Raw genomic sequence first — 15,076 nt, forward strand, 5'->3', positions numbered from 1 at the left:
TGTTTTCAGTGTGAAAATGCAATGTGTGAAAAGGTACACTTTGGGTATCTGAAATGTCTGGAGACATTTATTATTGGGGGGGGAGAGTGTGGCATACAGAGCCATTAGTGGGTTGATATACCTACATTATTAGTAATTACATGGTTAACATGATTTGCATTTAATACAGCTCATGTTCAGAGTGTGGTGAGAATTGTCTGTGTGTTTTCTGATAAGGAATGGTTGGTTTATTGTTGGAAAAATGTAGTGTTATCTAGCAGTATGTAGTGTCTAACTCCGACCAGCACAGGGCGCGTTCGCTACACGGTGTTGGGGACAAAGAGAAGTCTCGCGTGAATAGTTCAGAGAACGTAAACATACACTTGAGTGAAGTCACGGCGTGTGTGTGTGTGTGTGTGGCGAACTGTGATAATAATATATATATTTTGGCTCTTTGCAGGTAAGAACGGAGAGTTGGAATTGTGTAATTGATGAGTGAATATGTTATGTGTGAGTTTATGATCCCGGTTGGACTTTATGTAGTAGTGTTTATGAACGTTACTTGTTCAGCAAACGTAACGTACTGAAAATGGCTAGCCAGTAGTTAGCACTGGTGGCCTTGTTAGCTTGAGCGAGCGTGAGGCGGGAAAGTAGAACAATGAGCCGGTCTAAAGAGCCCGGACTGCTCGTGTATAGTTAATAGATAAATAAATAAGTTAAAAGAGATACATAAGTGATTTGGTTAATGTGACAATGTTAGGTAGACATGATTGGCTGACTGTGTATCGGAGCAACAAATTGATATTGAATGTACAAGATGAAACTGGTCTGGAATATCAATGCAACAGACATGATTATTGTTTGGATGTTGATGCAAATGTTCATTTTGTTTCTGTGTTAGTATAGTAAATACGTGCAGAGAACGTAAACATACACTTGAGTGAAGTCATGGTGTGTGTGTGTGTGGCGAACTGTGATAATAATATATATATTTTGGCTCTTTGCAGAACAAAATAAAAGACTTTCAAATTAAATGTGTAGTGGAGGGCTACTTCACTCTGTACCACGCTACATTAGCGCTGAGCTTCAGTCTGCAATGTTCAAAACAACAGATAAAGCCAGAAATCTAGGTGTAGTCATGGACTCTGACCTGAGTTTCAACAGTCACATTAAAACAGTTACTAAATCAGCCTACTATCACCTAAAGAATATATCTAGGATTAAAAGACTAATGTCACAGCAGGATTTGGAAAAACTTGTCCATGCTTTTATCTTCAGTAGACTCGACTACTGCAATGGTGTCTTCACGGGTCTCACTAAAAAATCTATTAGGAAGCGGCAGCTGATTCAGAACGCCGCTGCTCTAGTCCTCACTAACACTAAGAAAGTGGATCACATCACTCCTGTTCTGAAGTCTTTACACTGGCGTCCTGTGTGTCAAAGAATAGATTTCAAAATACTGCTGCTGGTTTATAAAGCACTGAATGGTTTAGGCCCAGGATACATTTCCGACCTGCTAAATTATGAACCATCCAGATCTCTCAGGTCTTCAGGGACTGGTCAGCTTACTGTCCCCAGAGTCAGAACTAAACATGGTAAAGCAGCGTTCAGTTATTATGCTCCAAATATCTGGAACAAACTCCCAGAAACCTGCAGGTCCGCTGCAACTCTTACTACTTTTAAATCCAGGCTGAAGACTTTTCTTTTTGTCGCTGCTTTTAATTGAACTATTCATATCTTAGACTGCACTGTAACTTTTATCCATGTACTTTTTCTTTTAATGTTTAATTGAACTATTCATATCTTAAACTGCACTGAAAAGTTATCCATGTATTTTTTCTTTTAATGTTTATTTTATTAGCTTTTCTTTTTAATGACTGATTTTAAATGCCTTTTTCTTAATGTCTTTCATTTTTTGTAAAGCACTTTGAATTGCCTTGTGTTGAAAAGTGCTATATAAATAAACTTGCCTTGCCTAATCTGCCAAAAAGGCCACATTATTAACCCAAAAGTACACAAAAAGCACACTTCAGATGCTCAACTTCCTTGACATGCTTCACGCTTTGAAATTTCACCGATATCTGTTACAGTTCTTCAACAAAACGTTTACATGTAAGAGGTTTATCTCTCATTCAGAACAATGAAAATGCTCTCCTCTCACTGATTACTGCACATCACCATGGAAACCTTTGATCTCTGGACACGTCGTTAGCTCAAATATAAACACCTGTGTCATGATGTCATAACTCCAACTGACATGCTCAGGGGCCTCATTTATTACGCCGTGCGTAGGATTCACGTGGGAAGGTTGCTTACGTAGTAGAAATCCAAAAAATAGGTACAGAAATTTTCCGACATTTTCCGATTCACCAAACATTGCGCACCGGCGAGAGAAGTAGGAACAGCACTTCCTACGCCGGTTTCCCTTTTTAAATCACAACCGACTAGAAATGCGTTGCAGCTTTTGCGGGCTTCACGTAACTCCCATATTTGCCTATAAATAGTCAAAGAAACGCCCATTCATTCATTCATTCATTCTGACTGACTTTATGAAGAAGATAGCAGGAAATGACGACAGAACAGCTAAAAAAGACATCTCACACCGTGTCAGATTTTGGTTATTTTGGGGAGGTCGAGATAAATCATATTGTTTGGTGGATGCAGTTTGAACCAGAGTAGCAGCATGGAGGTCGGATCGTCACCAAAATAAATGGCCCGAAAAAGGTTAATGACAAAAACAATACACAGCCTTCCTCAGGCAGTGTGTTTGTACCGGGGACAGGAGACACCCCCTTGATGAGAAACTGTAAGAAGTGAACGGGGAATCCCTCCGGAGTGGAGTCATGACGACTGGATCTGAATTATGTTTTTGTATTTGGTGGTTTGTGTTCCAGCTATCGATAAGCTGTGCGCAGCGTCTCCACTGCAGCCTGTGTGTCTCAACCCCCCCGCAGCAACCCTATATCCACCAGTTAAAGGAAATACAACAAATGTGTTGTGTTATATTAGCTGTACAATTTACCACATATGGTGTTCTTAGCTTCCATACCTCCTGTGTTTTACGAGCGACTTATCAAGTCTTGGCAAACGGCATAAAACACGATCAAACATGATAGTATATAAAACCATGCTCCTATAACCTATAGAAATGCAAAACGGCGTCAGTTTAGACGTAATTCTGTCCTTCTGCTTACCGCATCATTTATGAGAAAACATTTCATAACATTAACACAATATATTCGAGGTGGTTTTAAATAACATATCCGTATTTATTTATTTCTCCAAGTTATGTTTTTGTGTGCACTGAGGAGTTGCAAACAGGCGTTTGTTTAATCATTTTAAGATTGGCTTTAATCAATGTTTGAAAATGAATTCTTCATATGATAAATGAGAGTTAACATTTTATTTATGGTATTATTTCCACATATTTCTCTCCATTCTTCCTTCTGCCAACGGTGTCGCAGTTTCTCGTCTCTCCCGTTTTTGTGCTTAGTGCGTACGCATGGGTTAGAGTTTGCGTGGAGGACCGCACATTTTCCCGTCAAGTTAGTATTTTATAAATCGCAAAGATTGCGTAGAAACTGGCGTACGCCATCTTTTGAGCATATATCCCTTTATAAATGAGGCCCCAGAGCAGCAGACTTCAGATAATGGTTAACATAGCTCTACGTCAATTATGGGGTGTCATCATATGCCGTTTCCATGGAAACGCATCTCTCGCCATAAAACAAGATGTCGCTGTAACTCCGATGGACACTGTCCGATCATTCCCCAAACTTTGCTTGTATATCACCGGTCCATGCCTCAACAGCTCTACACCAAATCTGAGGTCTCACCATAGGCTGTTGCCATGGAAACGCATCCCTCGCCCTAAAACACAATGTTGTCGTGATACCTATACAAATGGTCTAAAACAGCAACAGACTTCAGATAATGGTTAATGGTCCGGCCCTCAACAGCTCTATGTCAATTATGGGGTGTCATCATATGCCGTTTCCATGGAAACGCATCCCTCGCCATGAAACACGATGTCGCTGTAACTCCAATGGACACGGTCTGATCGTCCCCAAAGTTTGCTTGTATATCACCGGTCCATGCCTCAACAGCTCTACGCCAAATCTGAGATCTCACCATAGGCTGTTTCCATGGCAATGTATCCCTCGCCGTAAAACACGATATTGCTATAAATCCTATGAACATGGTCAAAAAGTGCTCAAACTTCACGTGTGCTAACAGTCCAGCCGTGAAGACATCTACGTGACTGTTTTGAAATGTCTTCAAATGCCGTTGCCATGGCAACACAATGCTCGCTATGATACACGGTTTTCTCATAACTTCAGTGAAAATGCTCCAAACGGCCCAAAACTTCACAGGTTTGGTACGATGCAGCCATCAAAACATCTAAGCGTATTATGGGGTGTCATAAAATACCATTGCGACAGATCATTCGTCATCAAGTTAGTTCAATAGTTTGCAGTTCAAATATTCTGCTGCTTTTCCAAGCTTTTTTACTTTCTTTTCTTCTCTTATCACACATTCAAGCCCCCAGTGTTCATGTATCATTTCAATCTAAATTCTTCACTTTCTTCTTACACATTACATTTCAGAATAGCAATTCAGCATCAGCTTTTCAGCAAAAAGCATTCCCACTAGCAATTTCTTCAGGAATTGCATTCTCTAGTTGTATTAGCAAGTGTTTACACCTGTGTGTGTGTAAGTGTGTGTGTGTGTGTGTGTATATACACATGTTTACACATTTACAATATACCATTCAGTTTATTCAGTTTCATACTGTTACTGCACATTTATATTAATTTATACTTCAATAATGTTTATTTTTAGCCCTATATGTATGTTGGTCTATTTGATATCTTTGTTTCTAAATGTTCTTCTACATGCAGAACTTTCCTTTTTATACATATTTAATGAGCATTGTTGGAGGGAGACTGAGACTCTAATAGTTGTACGTATGATGATATTGAACTTGAAACTTTTGCCGGTAAAATTAGGCTTATCTCAAAAAACTGAATTCAGAGAATTTTTTTTAAATACACCTGATAAATGTCAAACTTGATGTTATGATGACTTAAACATGCAAAACCTCTGTGAGTCTGAGTTGTTTTTTGGATGGATGTGATAAGTCGTAAAACAAATGTTTTATTCCATTCAAACTTTTAAAAATATTGTACCCAGGGTAGTGCAATTATTTCACCTTCAGGAACGTCCTGCTCCACACAAGAGTTGTACTTTTCACATTTAAAAAAACAACCTGTACAACCAGTAATAGTTTTATGATACAATTATAGAGTAATTCCAGGAACAGCATTTGGTTGTTACGCATGATGATATTTTACTGTCGTTGTTAAAACATGCTTCACAGTCAAATACATTCTTAAAAAGCCTAGACATACTTGTAGAAGGATTAAGAGTATTGAAATAAAAAGAACAACGTTAGCAGAAGGACTTCAGAGAGAGGCAATAGTGGCGTGGATCCAGTCAGTGAACTGGCAGACCTGTGGAGAATACAAGGGATATCACTTTTAGCTGGTTCAGTTTACACTTATTATGACATTGACTGTGCAAAAGTTAAGATATAAATCAGGCACATTCAATCAGTAGGATGTTGCACTCAGATAAAAAGGTTATACTGTAATTTGTGTGAGATAGCAGACATCTGAAGATAAAAGGTTTGTGTCCACAGATATTACATTTAGAGTTTGACCTTCAGATATGACTGATCACACCACAGAGCTGAGCTTTGCAATGACAATTATCAGTGGCGGCCGGCCCATAGGGGCGCTAGGGGCGCCGCCCCCCCTCTTCCCACATGTTTGATTGTCATTAAAAAAAATAATATATATTTAAAAGATATTTTTATTTTATTTTTATTTTTAATGAACAAGGTAAATATTATATAGTTGGTATCAGTAAAATGTATAATCTACAATAAAATCTCGTTTAAAATTGTTTTACGATGTCTAAAGTTACTGATAAGTCACATGTTTCCTGCCTGGCCGCAGCGTGTATCATTACCCTCTCTCGTTCGGGCGGTAGGAAAGAGCCCTCAGCCAGAGCAGCAGCAGCCAACAAGCTGACTGTTGCTATCTGTAAACTATGCCACCGAAACATAATTTCAGCCAATCAGCGTCGTCAGATCTGATGCTCAAAGGGCACCCTGTCAGCGCCCTGGCCTGTGTGTCTGTGAGTTGTTTAGACTCGTATCCAAGGTGACGCTACAGTAGTTGTCGAGGATGGCTGCGTCTGCAGGTGGAGACTCCGGTGCTAGTGGATCGCCGGAGCTGTAGATTAACATTTACATGCTTATTGTAGTTGTAAGGGCAATGCCTGTGGCACCATGGAGCATATGTGTGGGCTGGACCTGTATTTTACAGGAAAGGAGTGAGCAGAGGGTCGAGTTGTCGATTCTTGTTCAGTTTTCATCTTCCGAATCCTCGCCCTCTCAGACTTTGAGTTGCGCGCGCTGCTAAAGAGACTAAAACAATTCTTCCGGGGGACGTTCCCCCGGACCGCCCTAGTATGGTTTGGTCACCATTTCCATAGCCCCACCAAAAATATTTTCCACCAGCCGCCACTGACAATTATTGATATAACTTCAATACAAATTGTAATAATGTCTGAACAGCAACTCATGTGGATGAATGATGTGAAATATAATCAAGTGTTAAATCAGACTTTAGTTCCACCTGGAGTAAATCCACAAGCTACCCTGCAGTATACAAAGTCATTCAAACTAGCTGCGCCATAAAACAAGATGTCGCTGTAACTCCGATGGACACTGTCCGATCATTCCCCAAACTTTGCTTGTATATCACCGGTCCATGCCTCAACAGCTCTACACCAAATCTGAGGTCTCACCATAGGCTGTTGCCATGGAAACGCATCCCTCGCCATAAAACACGATGTTGTCGTGATACCTATACAAATGGTCTAAAACAGCAACAGACTTCAGATAATGGTTGATGCTCCGGCCCTCAACAGCTCTATGTCAATTATGGGGTGTCATCATATGCCGTTTCCATGGAAACGCATCCCTCGCCATGAAATACGATGTCGCTGTAACTCCAATGGACACGGTCTGATCGTCCCCAAAGTTCGCTTGTATATCACCGGTCCATGCCTCAACAGCTCTATGCCAAATCTGAGATCTCACCATAGGCTGTTTCCATGGAAACGCATCCCTCGCCCAAAAAAACGATGTTGTCGTAACTGATATGAAAATGGTCAAAACACCACCAGACTTCAGATGACAGTTAATTGTCCAGCCCTCAACATGTCTATTTGCCATTAGTGAGTTTTCCTCAAAAGCTGTTGCCATGGCAACGCATCCCTCGCCGTAAAACACGATATTGCTATAACTCCTATGAAAATGGTCAAAAAGTGCTCAAACTTCACGTGTGCTAACAGTCCAGCCGTGAAGACATCTACGTGACAGTTTTGAAATGTCTTCAAATTCCGTTGCCATGGCAACACAATGCTCGCTATGAAACACGGTTTTCTCATAACTTCAGTGAAAATGCTCCAAGCGGCCCAAAACTTCACAGGTTTGGTACGATGCAGCCATCAAAACATCTAAGCGTATTATGGGGTGTCATAAAATACCATTGCGACAGATCATTCGTCATCAAGTTAGTTCAATAGTTTGCAGTTCAAATATTCTGCTGCTTTTCCAAGCTTTTTTACTTTCTTTTCTTCTCTTATCACACATTCAAGCCCCCAGTGTTCATGTATCATTTCAATCTAAATTCTTCACTTTCTTCTTACACATTACATTTCAGAATAGCAATTCAGCATCAGCTTTTCAGCAAAAAGCATTCCCACTAGCAATTTCTTCAGGAATTGCATTCTCTAGTTGTATTAGCAAGTGTTTACACCTGTGTGTGTGTGTGTGTGTGTATATACACATGTTTACACATTTACAATATACCATTCAGTTTATTCAGTTTCATACTGTTACTGCACATTTATATTAATTTATACTTTAATAATGTTTATTTTTAGCCCTATATGTATGTTGGTCTATTTGATATCTTTGTTTCTAAATGTTCTTCTACGTGCAGAACTTTCCTTTTTATACATATTTAATGAGCATTGTTGGAGGGAGACTGAGACTCTAATAGTTGTACGTATGATGATATTGAACTTGAAACTTTTGCCAGTAAAATTAGGCTTATCTCAAAAAACTGAATTCAGAGATTTTTTTTTAAATACACCTGATAAATGTCAAACTTGATGTTATGATGACTTAAACATGCAAAACCTCTGTGAGTCTGAGTTGTTTTTTGGATGGATGTGATAAGTCGTAAAAAAAATGTTTTATTCCATTCAAACTTTTAAAAATACTGTACCCAGGGTAGTGCAATTATTTCACCTTCAGGAACGTCCTGCTCCACACAAGAGTTGTACTTTTCACATTTAAAAAACAACCTGTACAACCAGTAATAGTTTTATGATACAATTATAGAGTAATTCCAGGAACAGCATTTGGTTGTTACGCATGATGATATTTTACTGTCGTTGTTAAAACATGCTTCACAGTCAAATACATTCTTAAAAAGCCTAGACATACTTGTAGAAGGATTAAGAGTATTGAAATAAAAATAACAACGTTAGCAGAAGGACTTCAGTGAGAGGCAATAGTGGCGTGGATCCAGTCAGTGAACTGGCAGACCTGTGGAGAATACAAGGGATATCACTTTTAGCTGGTTCAGTTTACACTTATTATGACAATGACTGTGCAAAAGGTAAGATAGAAATCAGGCACATTCAATCAGTAGGATGTTGCACTCAGATAAAAAGGTTATAGCGTCATTTGTGTGAGATAGCAGACATCTGAAGATAAAAGGTTTGTGTCGACAGATATTACATTTAGAGTTTGACCTTCAGATATGACTGATCACACCACAGAGCTGAGCTTTGCAATGACAATTATCAGTGGCGGCCGGCCCATAGGGGCGCCGCCCCCCCTCTTCCCACATGTTTGATTGTCATTCAAAATAAAATAAATAAATAAATAAAAATATTTTAAAAATATATATTTTTTATTTTTAATGAACAAGGTAAATATTATATAGTTGGTATCAGTAAAATGTATAATCTACAATAAAATCTCGTTTAAAAATGTTTTACGATGTCTAAAGTTACTGATAAGTCACATGTTTCCTGCCTGGCCGCAGCGTGTATCATTACCCTCTCTCGTTCAGCGGTAGGAAAGAGCCCTCAGCCAGAGCAGCAGCCAACAAGCTGACTGTTGCTATCTGTAAACTATGCCACCGAAACATAATTTCAGCCAATCAGCATCGTCAGATCTGATGCTCAAAGGGCGCCCTGTCAGCGCCCTGGCCTGTGTGTCTGTGAGTTGTTTAGACTCGTATCCAAGGTGACGCTACAGTAGTTGTCGAGGATGGCTGCGTCTGCAGGTGGAGACTCCGGTGCTAGTGGATCGCCGGAGCTGTAGATTAACATTTACATGCTTATTGTAGTTGTAAGGGCAATGCCTGTGGCACCATGGAGCTTATGTGTGGGCTGGACCTGTATTTTACAGGAAAGGAGTGAGCAGAGTGTCGAGTTGTCGATTCTTGTTCAGTTTTCATCTTCCGAATCCTCGCCCTCTCAGACTTTGACTTGCGCGCGCTGCTAGAGAGACTCAAAAAATTATTCCGGGGAACGATCCCCCGGACCGCCCTAGTATGGTTTGGTCACCATTTCCATAGCCCCACCAAAAATATTTTCCACCAGCCGCCACTGACAATTATTGATATAACTTCAATACAAATTGTAACCGTCTGAACAGCAACTCCCAACAAAACTAACAACAAATTCATTGTCGAAGTCTCATCGTTTTTAAAGTATAGTTAATTCAATAAATGTTCAACCGGGTACTTTCATGCTGAGAAATTGAGTGTACCCACCTTGGCGTAAACCCCGGGGCGATTCTCTTCAGCACAGCCCCAGCCCCAGGACACCACACCCTGGAGCTCCCCGTTACACACCAGAGGGCCACCAGAGTCTCCCTGAACAATTCAGAAATGGCAACAAAAATGTGGGGTCAGGCTATTAGTAATGATAGTAGGAACAAGTAAACAAGGAAAGTACAGTAAGAATGTGTTTACAATTTAAACTAAATCTGGGGAAAAGAAAGCTTGGTCTGTAGGTTCCTGACTTGGGAACCATAGGGTCACCCACCGGGTCAATTCCCCGAACAAACCAAGTATGAAGAGTTAACTGATACTTCAAGAGGTGCCAGGTGACTTCCTGGGCCCTGCTGAGGTACCCATGAGCAAGGCACCACACCCTCAGACTTCTCTAAAGGAGCTGTAGAGCACAGCTGCCAACTGTTTCTAAATAGGATCGGTTAAATACAAGACTACATTTCAATTTGAGTGATGACTAAAAGAGGAATTATGAGATTTGAATCCTCCTTTTCCATATGTATTTAAAAATAAATAATAAAACAGATGAAAGTACAGGTCAACAAAATAGTGCATAGGACAGTTAAAATATAATATTATAATACATTTCAATTGAAAAACTCAGATAACACTCAATTAATGTTGGCATGACTGGTTTCTTAATATACATCTAATTAGACCACAGTTAACTGGATTATAGCAATATTGGAGGAACACAGTTGTTCAAAACAGAATAAAACATTACAATGGACTAATTGTCTAATGTATATTTCTGTGCTGTAGCCTACCTGGCAGGAGTCCTTGCCTCCCTGGAGGAAGCCGGCACAGAACATGGAGGAGGTGATCCTGTCGGGGTAGGAGCTCTCACAGTCCTGCTGCGACAGGATGGGCAGGTCCAGGCAGTGCAGGCACTTCGTACAGCCGACTGGACCACAAACAAGAAGAGAGACATTTTATATGGCCTGATCATGTCATAGCATTCAAATGAGCAGAATCAGTTTGATTGAATACATATCAACAATTAGACTCAACGATAGTTTAGTAGTATAATACATTTCCCTACATGAACATTAAAAGTATTATGTTACCGTAAAAAATTGCTTAACATAAATGACTGATTGATATAGTACCTGCATGTGTGTATATGTCAGTTGACAGTTGATTAATATATATAGAATTTATAAAAATATGTATTGAAGAGATCTATGACCTGTTTAAACTACTAATAACATTGGTTGCACGTTTTGAAGAAAACAAACAATTGCCATTATTTAACTGACATTGCAAGTGTGATATTTATATTATTGGAAGGATCGAATTTTAACACAAACACATTTATCAATACGTTTATAAAATATGATGTGTAGGCCTGGACATCTATGCACCTTAATTTTGAATAATATTTAGACATATTTTGCCAGTGACAAATATTGCACTTCTTTCTATTTGAATATTGCAATTTCGATTCAATTTCAATGAATTCTGCAGCCCTACTGATAACTAGTAGGAACTGCACTATAACAACTTTTTTATGGATCTCATGGCAGACTTACAGGGGCTCTGGCTTGCCCCCCAGCCAGAGACCAGGCACTGGGTCCCTGCAGGGGCACAGCTGCTGGGCAGGGCCATGGGCCGGACATACTTATTAATCTTTGCTGGTTGGGCTAGTTTGATCAGCATGATGTCGTTGTTGATGTTGTAGCGGTCGTAGTCGGGGTGACGGATGATGACGGCAGCAGCGATGAACTGCTCGGGGCCGTCCTTGTAGCCGATGTGGTGCTCCCCCAGGCGCAGCTCGATGTCCTCCCCCCTGAGGGAAGGGAAGTGGAAGAATCACACGCACTGGAAACATGTAAACGTTGACTTTAATTAAATGTATTATGTCAACAGATTTCACACAACTGTACAAGGTAAGGGTATTGAAAGCAATACTGTTACGTTGAAATAACTTAGGTTCAACTTAATATTATTGCTTTACCTTATACAGTTATGTGAAATCTGTTCACATAATACATTTGATTAAAGTTAACGTTTCAGTTTGCAGATTAAAAAAGTAGTTCAGTAGAATGATGTTGCAGAACCAGTACCTAACAAGGGATCGAACAAGTACTGAAATATTTCTCTGAAGTAAAAGTAGCGATAATGCAGTGTTAAATTACTCACAAGTAAAAGTCCTACAGTAAACATTTCACTCAAGTAAAAGAACCAAAGTATTTGCATCAAAATGTACTTTGAGTGCAGAACAACCATTTCAGAATACATGAAATAACTGTATTTAGTGATGGAAGAAGTATTCAGATTACTAGCATTTATAAAGTGTAAAGATCCTCTGCTTCAAGTCTTCAAGTCTTGCATCAAAATATAATTGAAGTAACAAAAGTAAAAATACTTGTAAATGCATAGTGGCCAATTTCAGAATCAAATGCATAATGCAGTATAAAATGACTGGATTATGATTGATGTGTTCATGTGTTCATTACAGCTGTTAAATGTAGGGCTTATTTGAATACATATTTGAGGTTCTGATATTTTAACCTATACCACACTAATATTATACCAAGTATAAAAACGACTAGTTTATTTTTATTTTTTGTATTAACTAATAAACAGCATTTTAAAAAGTAACTAGTACATTTAGCTGTAAATAAATGTAGTGGAGTAAAATGTATAATATTTGCTTCCAAATGGAAAAAACGTAATGTACAAGTACATCACAATTGTAATGAATTACAGTACCTGAGTAAATGTACTTTGTTACTATTCACCACTGATTGTATTTTAATGATCGATGCATTAATGTGATCAACATTAAAAAAGGTGGCAATTATTCAAATGACTTTATATACTGATTGGTAGCCTGACTTAAAATAATACATCATGATTTATATTCTGAATTTATAATCTCATTTGCAAATTATTTAGTGACAAAAGCTGTAAAATATATGTAGTGAAGTCAAAAGTAGAATACATGCTTCCAAATCAGAAACAGGTTTATGCCAAGTAGGCTTACACTTTCGAGGGATTTGCCTTGATGTATAAGGTGCATACATAAACACAGTTAAAGAAGATACATGTATAAGAAAACAAACACACAAAAAATGTATAGAAAAAAGATTTAAAAAAAACCGATTATAACTTTGAGATATAGAAAATGATTTACATAGATATACCAAAAAAAGCTACGTACTGTACAGTATACTACATGTATGACAAAATAGTCAGAATAATAAAATAAAATATGTCCAGCATTGTTATGAAAAGAAGAAAGATGTGCAGATATTAAGAGAGGTAGCTTGAGTACAAATGGGCAAAAATGTGTGTATTAATGTAATGAATTGTAGTGCAGTGGAAGGTAGCTCAAAGTAGTTGCTTTTCCCCACTGTGCCTAACTCACTTATAGCAGTGAGCAGCACTGAGGACCCAGCGCGCGTTGATCAGGGTCGCTCCGCAGTAGTGCCAGCCGTTGTTGAGGGACACCTGCCAGGGGACAGAGTGGTCCCTGCACTCGTAGCCCCCCACGATCTTATCATCAAAGCCCAGGGCAGCTGAGTGTGAGGCAGTGAGGGAGAGGAAGGGGCACACAGAAAACATGCAGGAAAGAAGCCGAACACATGCCCTGATTAAGTCAATCAGCTGTGATTGTAATACAATTCATTTACTCGAGTATTGGGTACTATTTTGACATACTTGTACTTTACTTGAGTGTTGTTAAATGTAATACATGTACTTTTACCTCCCCCACAATTTAGGAATATCTCGTACTTTTTAACACATATATTTAAAATAAATACCAGTTAATTTGCATGTGATGACATATTTTATTTATTTTAAATAACATTTAAATAACCTGAATTGGCTCACATTTGACAAACATTAAAATGAATGTATTTGTTTGTGATAAAAAAACATTACTGTTCTATAAGACGTTAAAAGAGCTATTCTGCATAACAAGTACTTCAAAATCATAGTATTTCTACTGTGAACTGCACATTGTTGTTAGCCTGTTATTTTAAACACATAAACATTGTCTTCGTCCAGCAAACCCATGACTCTGACAATTCTAAAATTGACCATGCAAAGGAATTTTTGAAACATATCTAGCAAAAGCTTTGTTTCCACTCAAACTTACCATTGGTAGCAACCAACAGGAGCACAGTGAGGAGCAGCATGATGGCTGTGGTCTAAGGGAGGTGGCCCATTACCTCCTCACTTTATAGTGGCTCTGCTTACCACGTCAACATCAGAGACAGCTGATTAAAGGGAATGAAACACATCATGTACCGTATGGGAAGTCTGACATCTGCGACGACAGCTTATCCCGTATGGTGGGAAATGTAAAGCTGCGTTAAATAAATAATGTAATTCTGCCAGGGGGGGGGGGGGGGGGGGGAATGTGTTGCAATCTGGTTATTCTGTCAGTAATTTAAGGCATGTGTACAGTAGTAATAACCAGGACATTCCATTTCACATGGATTTGTTTTTACAAAGATTCTTCATAATGAATGTTAGCGCAATTTATGGCATAGTGGATTCAATTAAGATTGAATGGGTGGGAGAGAAACACAGGGATTTGAGCCTTTGAAGACCATTTACATGCACACAAACCTATATAAACACACTACAGGAAAGGGATACCCCAAAAAGTATAATAGGGCCTCTTTAAGTGGTCCAGCAGACTGATTGGTGGGCCACAGATAAACCTGGAGACCATGTGCCTCAGACAGTTCAGCTGTTACCCAGCTCTGTGTTAAATGATGACTCCCTCCCACTGAATTTCAGCTTGTTCCTTGGGGCCTAGCATCCCAGCGTGTAGAACAACGCAAAAACAGCTTTGTTCCAGCAGCCATCGCACAAATGAACTTGCTGTAGCGGCGTCACGCTGCTGCTTTTTAACCTATCATTTATTTATTTACTTGATTGTTTCATGTTTTAACTAGGACTGTCAGTCGATTAAAATATTTAATCGCATGATTGTCCATAGTTAATCGCGATTAATCGCACATTTTGTATCTGTTCTAAATGTACCTTAGAGGGATATTTTTCAAGTTTTGAATACTCTTATCAACATATGAGTGTACAAATATGCTTTATATGTGTGTTTATTATCATTTGAACAATGACAAATATTCTAATGAATATTAAAAACAACATTACAAATATTCGCCTCA

General features: G+C 38.9%; 1 pseudogene; it reads right to left on the reverse strand.

Annotated features, from left to right (window-relative positions):
- Positions 1-7,589: 7,589 nt before the first annotated feature.
- LOC117559298 lies at positions 7,590-14,991 on the reverse strand (annotated as a pseudogene).
- Between the last annotated feature and the right edge of the window lie 85 nt (positions 14,992-15,076).

This window comes from Gymnodraco acuticeps, unplaced genomic scaffold (assembly GCF_902827175.1).
Source record: "Gymnodraco acuticeps unplaced genomic scaffold, fGymAcu1.1, whole genome shotgun sequence".
Taxonomy (NCBI): Eukaryota; Metazoa; Chordata; class Actinopteri; order Perciformes; family Bathydraconidae; genus Gymnodraco; species Gymnodraco acuticeps.